Raw genomic sequence first — 12290 nt, forward strand, 5'->3', positions numbered from 1 at the left:
ACGAGACGTGCTGGGCTCGACAACAACAGTACTGCCCACAGAGAGTTTTGTCTTTGGCGGTAGGCGGCCCCACACCAGATGCTCACTCATGGGTTGGAGCGTTACTGCTATCTTCAACTTAATGGTGCCCACTTTATCTGGGATGGAGTCTCCTCTCCATCTCTCCAGATTTGACATCACACTGGCTAGAGGAACCTGGTGTACCCGCCACCCGCCACCCGCCAGTAGCTGTCATTTGATTTGAACTGTCTAATCAGAGACTTCAACACATTAGTTCCCACAATGAGTTCATCAACCTGCCCATCAACAATAAGCACTGGGACTACATAACAGAAGCCATAAAGTTGAATTTTTAAGTCACACATGCCCACTGGGCTAGTTTGTTCCCACCACAACCCACCAGGATGATGTCTGAAGGAGCTAGAAAGTTCCCCTCTACCACTCCTGCCTCCCTCAACCGAGGTACAATATCTGCGCGCAGAGTAGTAGCCATGGACCCACTATCTAACATCCCCTTCAGCTCAACTTTATCCTGTACTAGCACAGTGGTGTAAAACAAACTGTCATTCTGATTGTGTTCTGAAAAATGACTGTGTTGTTCTTGGGTACTGACTCACAAAAGTAAGAATAAACAGATTGGATATCATCATCAGTGGAGGAAAAATAAGAATGCCCCACATTGCCCTCATTTAGCAGACGCTCTTATCCAGAGCGACTTACAGTTAGTGCATACGTTATTAAATTTTTTCATACCCCCCGTGGGAATCAAACCCACAACCCTGGCGTTGCAAACACCATGCTCTACGAACTGAGCCGGCCATTCCCTCCACTACCCTAGGCGACGCTGGTCCAATTGTGCGCCGCCCCATGGGTCTCCCGGTCGCGGCCGGCTACGACAGAGCCTGGATTCGAACCAGGATCTCTAGTGGCACAGCTAGCACTGCGATGTAGTGCCTTAGACCACTGCGCCACTCACAGACTGAGTATTGCTGACCAGAGCCTTCTCTAACAAAGTCAAAACTTTCTTTAATGTCCCACCCTCAGATACAGATGGTGCCAGGTCTGGTTCACGGCCACATTGAGAAAAAGATGACACATTAGGTCTTTTCACAGGACCCACTCCCTCCTGAGGGCAGTCAAAAACAGCAGCAACCTGCTGTGAAAGTTGTGTTCTACATGCTTTACGTTCCCTTAACAGTTCATCCAACCGATCCTGTACCTCACTGGCTGTCCAGTCACGAATGGGTTTGCTCTTGAACACTTGGGCCAACTCTTTATCAGGACAGTTGCGTACAAACATGACTGCCAACTCTGAGCACTGATTGGGTAAGGTCCTGCCCTCACTCACAAGGTACTGTTCGGCTGCCTCTGCAGCTTTGTTAAGCCTAATCCAGAAATCTATTGGACCCTCATTAGCTTATGGTTTGATTGAATAGAAATCAGCTAATGGCATACCTGAGCAGACAGTATCCCCAAAGTGTTGCTTGAAAACACTGAACACCGCCTTAACATCTGTGACAACAAGGTTGTTACGCTTCCAGACTTTGGTCACATCCCGTGCCCTCCCCATGAGCCTAGACATCACCTCCCCAACATTCCCAGACCCAGTGTAACCCCTCTTCTCTAGGTAGACTTCCATTAACTCCTCCCACTCCAGGACAGAGTACTTATCTGAGCCATCACCCCTAAAAAGAGGTGGAGCACTAACATCTGACTTCACAACCAGATTCAGCTTGGACGCATCAATAAAGGTTGACCCACACTGCTCAGGCAGGGGAAACTGCTGGGGTTGGTGAGGGGGACGGGCAGGAGAAAGACTTGAAACCCCAGGCTGCAGTAAACTCGCTCTGATAGATTCTCCTATCTCTGAACCAATCTGCTTAATAAGGTCACTAAGCTGACTCGGAGGCATCCCATTATCACCGAGTACTGTGGATGATGGTACTTCAAAAGACAGAGGTGGGATACCCTGGTCAGGTGGAACAAACAGCCTACCCCTCCCAGTGCTTGCAAACTCAGGACTAGCAAACGCTCTACTCCCAGGAGCTGACTGTACAATTGGTGTAAATGGAAGGACACCCCTCCCTCTACCCACACTAAAATCCCCAGCATAACACGTCTTATGGATTTGAGAATCTTCCATGGCTCAACAGAGCACTAAAATACAATGTAATTTAGTGCATTTAAATACCCCAAAAAATTAATGCAATAAACAAATTCATCCAAAACATACAAATAAGCACGAATACCTGTATCTAATGAATATGCTACATTCACTTTCACTGTTTACAGTATATATTCACTTACAGTAAGCCATCAACAAATTCACATGCGCAGGTCGTGCACCTCATCCACATGCACAGCTCCGGCGGTCGGCTTGAGCTGACCAGTCGGCAGGTCACGTAATTAGGACACTGCCACAACTGGAATTCTGATGGTTGGATAATTTTTATTCGACCTGCACACGAAGAGACAACACACAATATGTTAGCTCTTGGTGCAGCCACAGCTCTCGGGCACCTTGCTAGTTGAAGGTCAGGCAAAAGAGAACAGGTGCTGCATGCACACATTCCGTGCCTAACAACACACTATACAATACAAGTAAAATGATATACAACATAATTCTGACAAAATAAATGACATACCTGTACACGAAGAGACAACACACAATAGCTTAGCCCTTGGTGCAGCCACAGCTCTCGGGCACCTGCGTGAGCACATAGAAACTCACTGTCTAATCAGAGACTTCAACACATTAGTTCCCACAATGAGTTCATCAACCTGCCCATCAACAATAAGCACTGGGACTACATAACAGAAGCCATAAAGTTGCATTTTTAAGTCACACATGCCCACTGGGCTAGTTTGTTCCCACCACAATCCACCAGGATAATGTCTGAAGGAGCTAGAAAGTTCCCCTCTACCACTCCTGCCTCCCTCAACCGAGGTACAATATCTGCGCGCAGAGTAGTAGCCATGGACCCACTATCTAACATCCCCTTCAGCTCAACTTTATCCTGTACTAGCACAGTGGTGTAAAACAAACTGTCTTTCTGATTAATTCTCATTGTGTTCTGAAAAATGACTGTGTTGTTCTTGGGTACTGACTCACAAAAGTAAGAATAAACAGATTGGATATCATCATCAGTGGAGGAAAAATAAGAATGCCCCACATTGCCCTCCTCAGAACGGAGGCTTTCTAGTTTTCCTGAGACCTGCCAGTCTGTCCACATCCAGGGTTCTGTCGCTGCCCAGCCTCACTACAGTCAAAGCTCATGTGGCCCGGAGAAAAGCACTTGACGCCAGTGGCGGCTCCTGAAAAAATTCTCAGGAGGGGCAATTTTTCTGATGATTTAGGTGACCTACACACATTTTAAAAAAGATATGTCCAGCAACAACATGAAGACAGGGGCAGCATATAAGTCAATACCAGAAGCATTTATTGACTGATCTGGGGAGATGGATTCCAGTTTCTGTGACAGATTATAAATAATCTCTGATGCCTTTGTTATATTAGCTTTTGGTTGAATGTACTGTCGTAGTAAATATATAATGTTATAGCTTGGTCTGACTAAAATCTTGTGCATGACCCATTTTGTGTTGGGCCTTTGTATTCAATACAATGAACAAGAGTCCTATCTTGTCAGCCTTGTCAGCAGGTGGCTAAGGATAACACCCACGCCATAGGTCTCTCAGTTCTTCCAACTCACGAGTTCTTGCCCTGAGGACACACACACACACACACCACACACACACACACACACACACACACACACACACACACACACACACATCATCACTGATAAACACACACACACACACACATCATCACTGATAACAAACACACACACACACACACACACACACACACACACACTGATAACAAACACACACACACACACACAAATCCTCTTCTCTTAGGCTGAACATCTGAAGACAGAGAACCCGACTCAGAGCCAATGCAACAGTGACACTAGCCTGGAGGTGACCTCGCCCAACTCATCAGGACCAATCAGAAGATCAGAACTACTAGATTCAACCTACTTCATTTTATTGTATAAAATGTCAGCACACAATGTTTAGGGGCTCTTCTGATAAACTCCCTACGAGTTTGACGAACGGGTCCGTGCACGCGATTCCAGATATCTTTACCTCTGAATAAACTGCCTTATATTATACAATTATCCACCTTGTCCAAAAGTCTCTACTTGGTCTCCGTTCTCCAGTAAACTTGTTTTATCAACAATAGTAAGGTTCAATGACACAGAAAGCAGTTCAATGTCGGGGTACAGAGTCGCTCTCTTACCAGGATCGCGGTCCGCTCTGACCAGGGTGAAGCCGGCCGGCTCCACCTCTCTGTCCGGGACTCTGTCATCAAGCCAAGTCTCCCAGCTGTATTGGGATTCCGCTGCCAGCAGCGTTTTCATTATTTAGTCCGTTCGTAGCGGGTATGTACACGATCAACAAGATCAGTCCAAAACCGAAGATCAGTCCAAAGCAGAATGTTTGCAGAATGTTTGTAAACTAAGTCTACAAATTAAAAACATAAAATAACGCCACACTGCAGGTCGCAACATAGACGCTGCTAGCCGCCATTGTCTTAGTTACGTTCAACGTTACGTCACGTATGACGAAAGCGCGTAAGTGCATGCCCACAGACACCCATAGAGAATGTATTGAAAGCTTTGAAATGTGAAAAAAATAGATTTTACATGACAGGCTATGAGAGACTTCTGGGCGATTTTCAACCTGACTGAAATCGCCCAAAAAACGGGCGGGGCCATTTGAAGCACGACTTTAGCCTGATTTGACATTTAGTGGCTGGCAGATCAGACGTGAACACTGATAACTGCTGTTGCCGTGATATAATTGATTAGAAAAAAAATCCCTTCCTTTTCCCGTTTGGCAGTGCGTCGCCCATATCGCCCTATTGAACAAGCCGTCCCTGCTTGACGCACAGCTGGTGCATCTGACAGTGAGCTTTGGTCCAGTGATTAGTGCTTCCACAGTCAGCGCACTCATGCTGACGTTTGTGGAACTGTTTACGGGGCCCTCTACATTTAACATGTTTAAGTCATTTAGCAGACGCTCTTATCCAGAGCGACTTACAGTTAGTGCATACGTAACTTTTTTTTTTCATACCCCCCGTGGGAATCGAACCCACAACCCTGGCGTTGCAAACACCATGCTCTACGAACTGAGCCGGCCATTCCCTCCACTACCCTAGGCGACGCTGGTCCAATTGTGCGCCGCCCCATGGGTCTCCCGGTCGCGGCCGGCTACGACAGAGCCTGGATTCAAACCAGGATCTCCAGTCCCCCAGGACTGTGTTGTGTTACCTGCTTGACAATAGTATTGATGTCCCCCAGGAGAGCAGCAGCAGGTTGCACGTTGTTCCCCATCTCCTCAGCACACAGATCAACCTTGACATTGACCTTGACATAAATAACGTATGTGGAACGTTACTACAACATACCAGCAACGACACGACAGGAAGAGCGCCGTGCGTGACATATGTAACAGCAGCTGGAGGAGTGGCCAAACCTCAAGCTAAACACAACAGAAATAACCAGGCACCACCACATAATGCTAAGGCTGACACACACACGTTCCCTTTTATAAACCGGGTGACTCGAGCCCTGAATGCTGATTGGCTGAAAGCTGTGGTATATCTGACCGTATAACATGGGTCACGTTGAGGGAGGAGGTCAGAGACCTGGCCGTGTTGTGCCAGGATAACAACCTCTCCCTCAACGTGACCAAGACAAAGGAGATGATTGTGGACTACAGGAAAAAAAAGAGGACTGAGCACGCCCCCATTCTCATCAACGGGGCTGTAGTGGAACAGGTTGAGAGCTTCAAGTTCCTTGGTGTCCACATCACCAACGAACTATCATGGTCCAAACACACCAAGACAGTCGTGAAGAGGGCACGACAAAGCCTATTCCCCCTCAGGAGATTGAAAAGATTTGGCATGGGTCCTCAGATCCTCAAAAAATTATACAGCTGCACCATCGAGAGCATCCTGACTGGTTGCATCACCGCCTGGTATGGCAACTGCTTGGCCTCCGACCGCAAGGCACTACAGAGGGTAGTGTGTACGGCCCAGTACATCACTGGGGCCAAGTTTCCTGCCATCCAGGACCTCTATACCAGGCGGTGTCAGAGGAAGGCCCTCAAAATTGTCAAAGACTCCAGCCACCCTAGTCATAGACTGTTCTCTCTGCTACCGCACGGCAAGCGGTACCGGAGTGCCAAGTCTAGGTCCAAAAGACTTCTCAACAGCTTCTACCCCCAAGCCTTAAGACTCCTGAACAGCTAATCATGGCTACCCGGACTATTTGCACTGCCCCCCCACCCCATCCTTTTACGCTGCTGCTACTCTGTTAATTATTTATGCATAGTCACTTTAACTCTACCCACATGTACATATTACTTCAACTACCTCAACTAGCCGGTGCCCCCGCACATTGACTCTGCACCGGTACCCCCCTGTATATATAGCCTCCCTACTGTTATTTTATTTTACTTCTGCTCTTTTTTTCTCAACACTTTTTTTGTTGTTGTTTTATTTTTACTTTTTTGTTTAAAATAAATGCACTGTTGGTTAAGGGCTGTAAGTAAGCATTTCACTGTAATGTCTGCACCTGTTGTATTACGGCGCATGTGGCCAATAAAATTTGATTTGATTTGATTTGAAATTTATTTTGACTGTTCGAATTACGTTGGTAACCAGTTTATAATAGCAATAAGGCACCTCTGGGGTTTGTGGTATAGGGCCAATATACCACGGCTAAGGGCTGTATCGTCGAGGCACTCTGCGTTGCATCGTGCTTAAGAACAGCCCCTAGACGTGGTATATTGGCCATATACCACACCCCCTCGGGCCTTATTGCTTAAATATAGATGTACTGTACAGCACTAAGACAGCCATGAAATTATTTGGAGAGACCACAAAGACTTATAGAGAAGCTATATAATTGATAGACTAAATCCAATAGACTGAGTCAAATACCTTTATACCTGGTTACAATGAAATGTAGTTCACTATGAAATGACCTGTGACTAGGGTTGCAAAATTACAGTTACTTTCCCCAAATTCCCAGAAATCCCTGTTGGAAGATTCCAGAAATCAGAACGGAATAAGCAGAAAATCTGGAATCCGAAAAAAAGAAGGAAAAAAAAGAAACCCTACTGGTGACCTTTGACCTAGCTGGATGACCTTTACTTGGGTGTCAAACCTGGGGGGAAGGCCAAAGTGCAGGATCCAGTTGAGTCTGGCACCAAGTAGGACCACAACATCAGACTGGAGCAGAGCTCTGCAGTCCCCACCAAGACCATAGAACCAGGAGGATAGGAAGAGGAGGAGGAGGAGGAAGAGAGGAGGAGGAGGATAGGAAGAGAGGAGGAGGAGGATAGGAAGAGAGGAGGAGGAGAGCAGGGACAAAACAAAATGTAATGAAAAGAGGCTAGTTATAGGAGTAGTGTAGTTGTTTGATTGACACCAGTTTACATTGACATGACCTGGCCAGGAGAGACTAGTTATAGATAGGGATTTCAGGAGTTTCGTGGTCCGTTCAAATGGTCAGGGAAATTCTTGGTCCTACTTATACAGTCAATGGTCTGTACATGAATATGATGCCAGCTGAGAGAAGGAGAGGCTGACCTGGAGCGGGCAGCAGCAACACAGTTGGGGTGATCGTCAGGCAGCACCCCTTTACCCATGGGGGTGGGCAGGAAGGGCAGGTCACACCCCTCCACCAGCTCCTTCAGAGCCCCCTCTGCTCTTCAATGGGCTGCACCTGCAGAGGGACACAGACAGAGGGCACTGCCACACGGATTTCAACAGACTTGTCTTCACAACTGGGATGCATTCAGCTGAGCAAAACGTTGTGCAACGTTCAGATAGAAATATAGCATGTAGAACGAATGTGCCTCTCAGACAGGTAGAATGAGAAATCATGTCAACAACATTTGTCGACTGAACGTGGCCCAGTTTTCAACTGAACCGTGGTACAGTGCTATATGTGTTACAGTGCGTCTCAGCTGGCTATTGATCTCTCTTGGACAGACGCACGTAACATAACTGGAAGTAGCGTCTGTCAACAGAATGGGATGTGACAACTTTGTTCCGGTACGCTGATTTTTCACCACTAATCATTTGGACAAATCCCGATTTCGCAGGTGCTCGCATCTTTTCAATTTCAGAACGGGAGGGGACATTTGGCCCATAAACTTGCCGGAAACTTGCAGAGAGTTTCCGTTTAGGGGGGTGGAGAGTTCGCAAGTGAAGTTAGTATCTTTCTCTTAACATCTCCCCAGACCTTATCCAAGTATCTGACGCAATTATGCAAGATTTTAGTTCTGTTTCCCCCAGATTATCTGGCTATTAAAAAAGCAATGCCTACCTTTGCCAATGATGAGTAAAGTCCGTTTGGCTCCTTTCAGGACCGCCAGTGCTTCTGTGATCACCATATGGTCAGCCATACTCACAGGAGGAGGTGGACTACAGGGCACCTCTCTGACAAAGGAAATAATAAATAATAGGTCAAACATTAAACATGTTACCTAGCAACTTTATTGCATATGTAAATAAACCATGAAGGTCTATCGAGGCTTATTGCTATTCTCTGATGAGAATATTTTGATATAGTGCTATATTTTCTAAGTAATTTAATTTCTGGTTCACTTCAGACGTTAAAAGGTATAACAAGATAAAATAAAAATGACTACGGTGATGTGAATTCAGAGGTATACATATTCAACAGTAACACATTAGTATACATTTTAAATGGATGAAAGACAGTGATGGCCACTAACCTGGCTCTGCTCCTGTCCAATTTAGCATTGACCATGTCCCCAGATATGTCTACGTATACAGCACCTGGACGTCCATACATGCTAGTGCGTGCTGCCTTAGACATACCAAACACCCTTAAATTCAGATCAATTAAGGCTGTGCTGTGCTCTTATGAAGCAGTTAAGGTACCTTGCTAAGCTGGAAAATTAGAGGTCAGAAAAAAGACAATTGCAGGTGATACCAAATGATATGAAGAGGACTACACAGAGGGAGTCAGAGTAGACTGTATACCTTCTCTACCACTGAGGAGATCATATCCAGACTGCTAGACCTAGCAGAGAACTTACTGTACAATCTGCATGCCTCCACCTGACAGAGAAAGAGGACCACAAATAACAAATTATTTCCTCTTTCAGCAATTAAACTGCTAGGGCCAGTTTCCCAGACAGAGATTCTCTATTGAGTTTGCTTTTTAGGCCATGACTAGGCTTAATCTGTGTCCTGGGAAACAACCCCCTAATGTTCAAATGTCATAAATATCATGGTTCAATCGGTACCTGTGGAAACTCTTGAAACGCCCCAGTGGTCTCTTGGTTTTGATCGGAGGAGCCTCCAATAACAATCACAGGCCTACAGAGAGAGAGGTATCACACAATGACATCAACTGACAATCTGAGATAGTTTGGAGTCCTCAGATCATTTTTTGCAGTGTGCGGATAGCATCCCTTCTTTTGAAAGGACCACTGAACATGAGTAGTAGGGTCTTCTGTTTGTGGAGTTCTAGCATACCAGCAGTTCATGTTAGCGTTGGCCATTCCACCAAGTGCATGGATGAGTCCCGGTCCAGACACAACCAGACACGCACCTGGACTGGAGAGGAACAGACAGACAGAGGGACAGACAGGAAGACAGGCAGACAGACACACAAAGGGTCAGACAGACAGGCAGACATAATTAGCAATGCAAAAAAGCTATGAAACTGACCCTCACACACTACACGCTCCTGTAGTCTATGTACGGGTAGTTAATATCACATGATTTGGGGAGAGCTGGTTTAGTAATAAAAAGGTGGCTTATGGCTTGTTCATTGCGCATTCCCACATACTTGATTCCTGAGGCTTGAGCTGCCTTAGCTACTTCAATGACTGGAACACCAACTATTCCAAACATATATTCTACATTCTGTAGAGAGTTACATGTAGATACAGTATATTTACCTTTTTTTAAACATTTTTAGTCATTTAGCAGACGCTCTTATCCAGAGCGATTTACAGTTAGTGAGTGCATACATTTTCATACTGAATTGTATATGAATTGTTACAATGTAGTTTAGATTTTCTTTGCATTGACACACACATTGGCATGCATCAACAAGGGTGTTAACATATACTATTCCACATAAACATCTAAATGTTTTTCTACAACAATATTAATAGTTAGCTATACCAGTGCAATGACCTATGGCACACTTTCACAACTCATAGTGTTACATTCTCACTGCCAAGGACATGATCAGCGACTAATATATTATTAGCAACACGGTTACACAGTATAACACTGTTTTATATATATTGCACACACTTCACCTGAGCTTTTAGTGCCTCTGCAATGAGCTGAGCCCCAGTCACATCTTCCATTATTATTGTCGAGAAATCTGTTCAAAGTGCAAACGCGGTTAGCAATGATTTCTTGGACTTGTTGTTCAGTAGCTTATAAATCGTGTTTAGATCTCTTGCAAATCATTAGTTTTGTCTGCTTTCCAGCATGCATTACATGAGTAGCTTTTTCTTCTTCAGTGGGGTTTATAGGCAGTTGGCATCCAACGTTATGGTGCATTACTGCCCCCTATTGTACAGAAGTGTGGACATGAGCCGTGCAATAGCAGTCATGAATATTTAATAAACTAGTAGCATTTTTCTTTTTTTATTGCAAGAAATACATAATAAGCCCTCATTATGTGTTTATAACTGCACTTTACTTAACACTTAACTCAGTTAAGTCATTATGAGTGTATGACAGTATGAAAAAAAAAATGTATGCACTCACTATCTGTAAGTCGCTCTGGATAAGAGCTTCTGCTAAATGACTAAAATGTAAAATGTAAATGACTTGAGTGTGTGCATTATAGATATAGGCTTCATAGAAAGTGTTACAAATGTTCTCCTGTCATCTTATAGGAGATCCATTCATGGATTTAGTTATGGCTTGAGAATGTGACTGGTCTACGGAGTTCTCCTTTATGTCTGTCTTTATATGTGACAACAACTTTTCTGTATTATGTGTATTTCCACAATCAATAATCATAAACGGTACTTCACTATGAATACTTTTGACTATGTGGTTTGAAGTACTTTACCGTTATCTTGCACATACATGAAGACTACTATAGACAGAAATCAATGCAGTAATGTTTTATTAAATAAAGGCTCTGATTAAAATATCATATTAATAAAATCAGGCATTTGGCTAATTATTCTTCCCAGAAGCTCCTGTGAATGGTTTGGAGATGGCTCTGGAGAGAGCGTGTAACACCCTGACTATGAGTGGGCGTTTACGGGACTGGGACTCCTGGGGAGCAGGGGCCGGTGTGGTTGTCAGGTCCTCCTTGGGTGGGGAAGTGGATGGAACCTCTGGAACCTCACACTCAGCATCTGTCATGAGAACATTTCATAATCAGAAAATGAATGTGTGTGTTTGTGTCTGTCCGTCTGTCCGTCTGCCTGTCCGTCTGTCTGCCTGTCTGCCTGTCTGTCCGTCTGCCTGTCTGTCCGTCTGTATGCCTGTCTGCCTGTCTGTCTGTCTGTCTGTCTGTCTGTCCGTCAGTCTGTCTGTCTGTCTGCCTGCCTGCCTGTCCGTCTGCCTGTCCGTCTGTCTGTCTGCCTGTTTGCCTGTCTTTTTGTCTGCCTGTATGTCTGTCTGCCCATCCGTCTGCCTGTCAGTCTGCCTGTCTGTCTGCATGTCTGTCCGTCGGTCTGCCTGTATCTGTTGTCACTGTTTTAACAAGCTTGTCATAGGGTGATACATCGATATGACATTATCGATGCTTATCACTTACCCTGTGAAATATGAGTCTCTCTGAGATGTTTGGTAGGCAGCGCATCCTGTTCAGGGTGTCTCTTCGGTTCCCCTTTTGTCTTGAACAGCTGTTGACAAAACACATCAGGACAACTGAGCCTGTGTAAAATACAGAGTGTGCATCCTAAAAGGCACCCTATTCGCTACGTAAGGCACTACTTTTGACAAGGGCCCAGAGAGCTCTGGTAAAAAGTCGTGCACTATATAGGGAATAGGGTGCCATTTGGGACTCTCCCATGTGTATTAGGATTGCATTACAGCGTCCTCACTCAACCTCCTAAAGACAATGACAACAGTTTTGTTCTAATGCTGAGAGACAATAGGGGTGTAGTGAATCTGTAGGGTAAATTTCAGCCCTGCCTTACAGAGGTAATCTCAAAACACAGAGCACCCTACCTTAATCATGATCTTTGGA

The 12290-nt window shown here is 45.1% G+C and overlaps 1 pseudogene across 1 annotated transcript in view; it reads right to left on the minus strand.

Moving 5' to 3' along the window:
• Positions 1–5339: 5339 nt before the first annotated feature.
• Positions 5340–12290, minus strand: part of LOC311126452 (2-hydroxyacyl-CoA lyase 1-like) — an 86786-nt pseudogene continuing 79835 nt past the window's right edge. Inside the window, exons 2-9 of the transcript in view lie at positions 9590–9665; positions 9358–9430; positions 9092–9169; positions 8821–8915; positions 8409–8521; positions 7667–7802; positions 7214–7319; positions 5340–5423 (exon numbers count right to left, since the gene is read on the minus strand). The product of the transcript in view is annotated as a 2-hydroxyacyl-CoA lyase 1-like (transcript). The remainder of the gene's footprint in view (positions 5424–7213; positions 7320–7666; positions 7803–8408; positions 8522–8820; positions 8916–9091; positions 9170–9357; positions 9431–9589; positions 9666–12290) is intronic.

The sequence above is a fragment of the Coregonus lavaretus genome, assembly GCF_964263955.1.
Source record: "Coregonus lavaretus genome assembly, contig: HAP1_SCAFFOLD_494, whole genome shotgun sequence".
Taxonomy (NCBI): Eukaryota; Metazoa; Chordata; class Actinopteri; order Salmoniformes; family Salmonidae; genus Coregonus; species Coregonus lavaretus.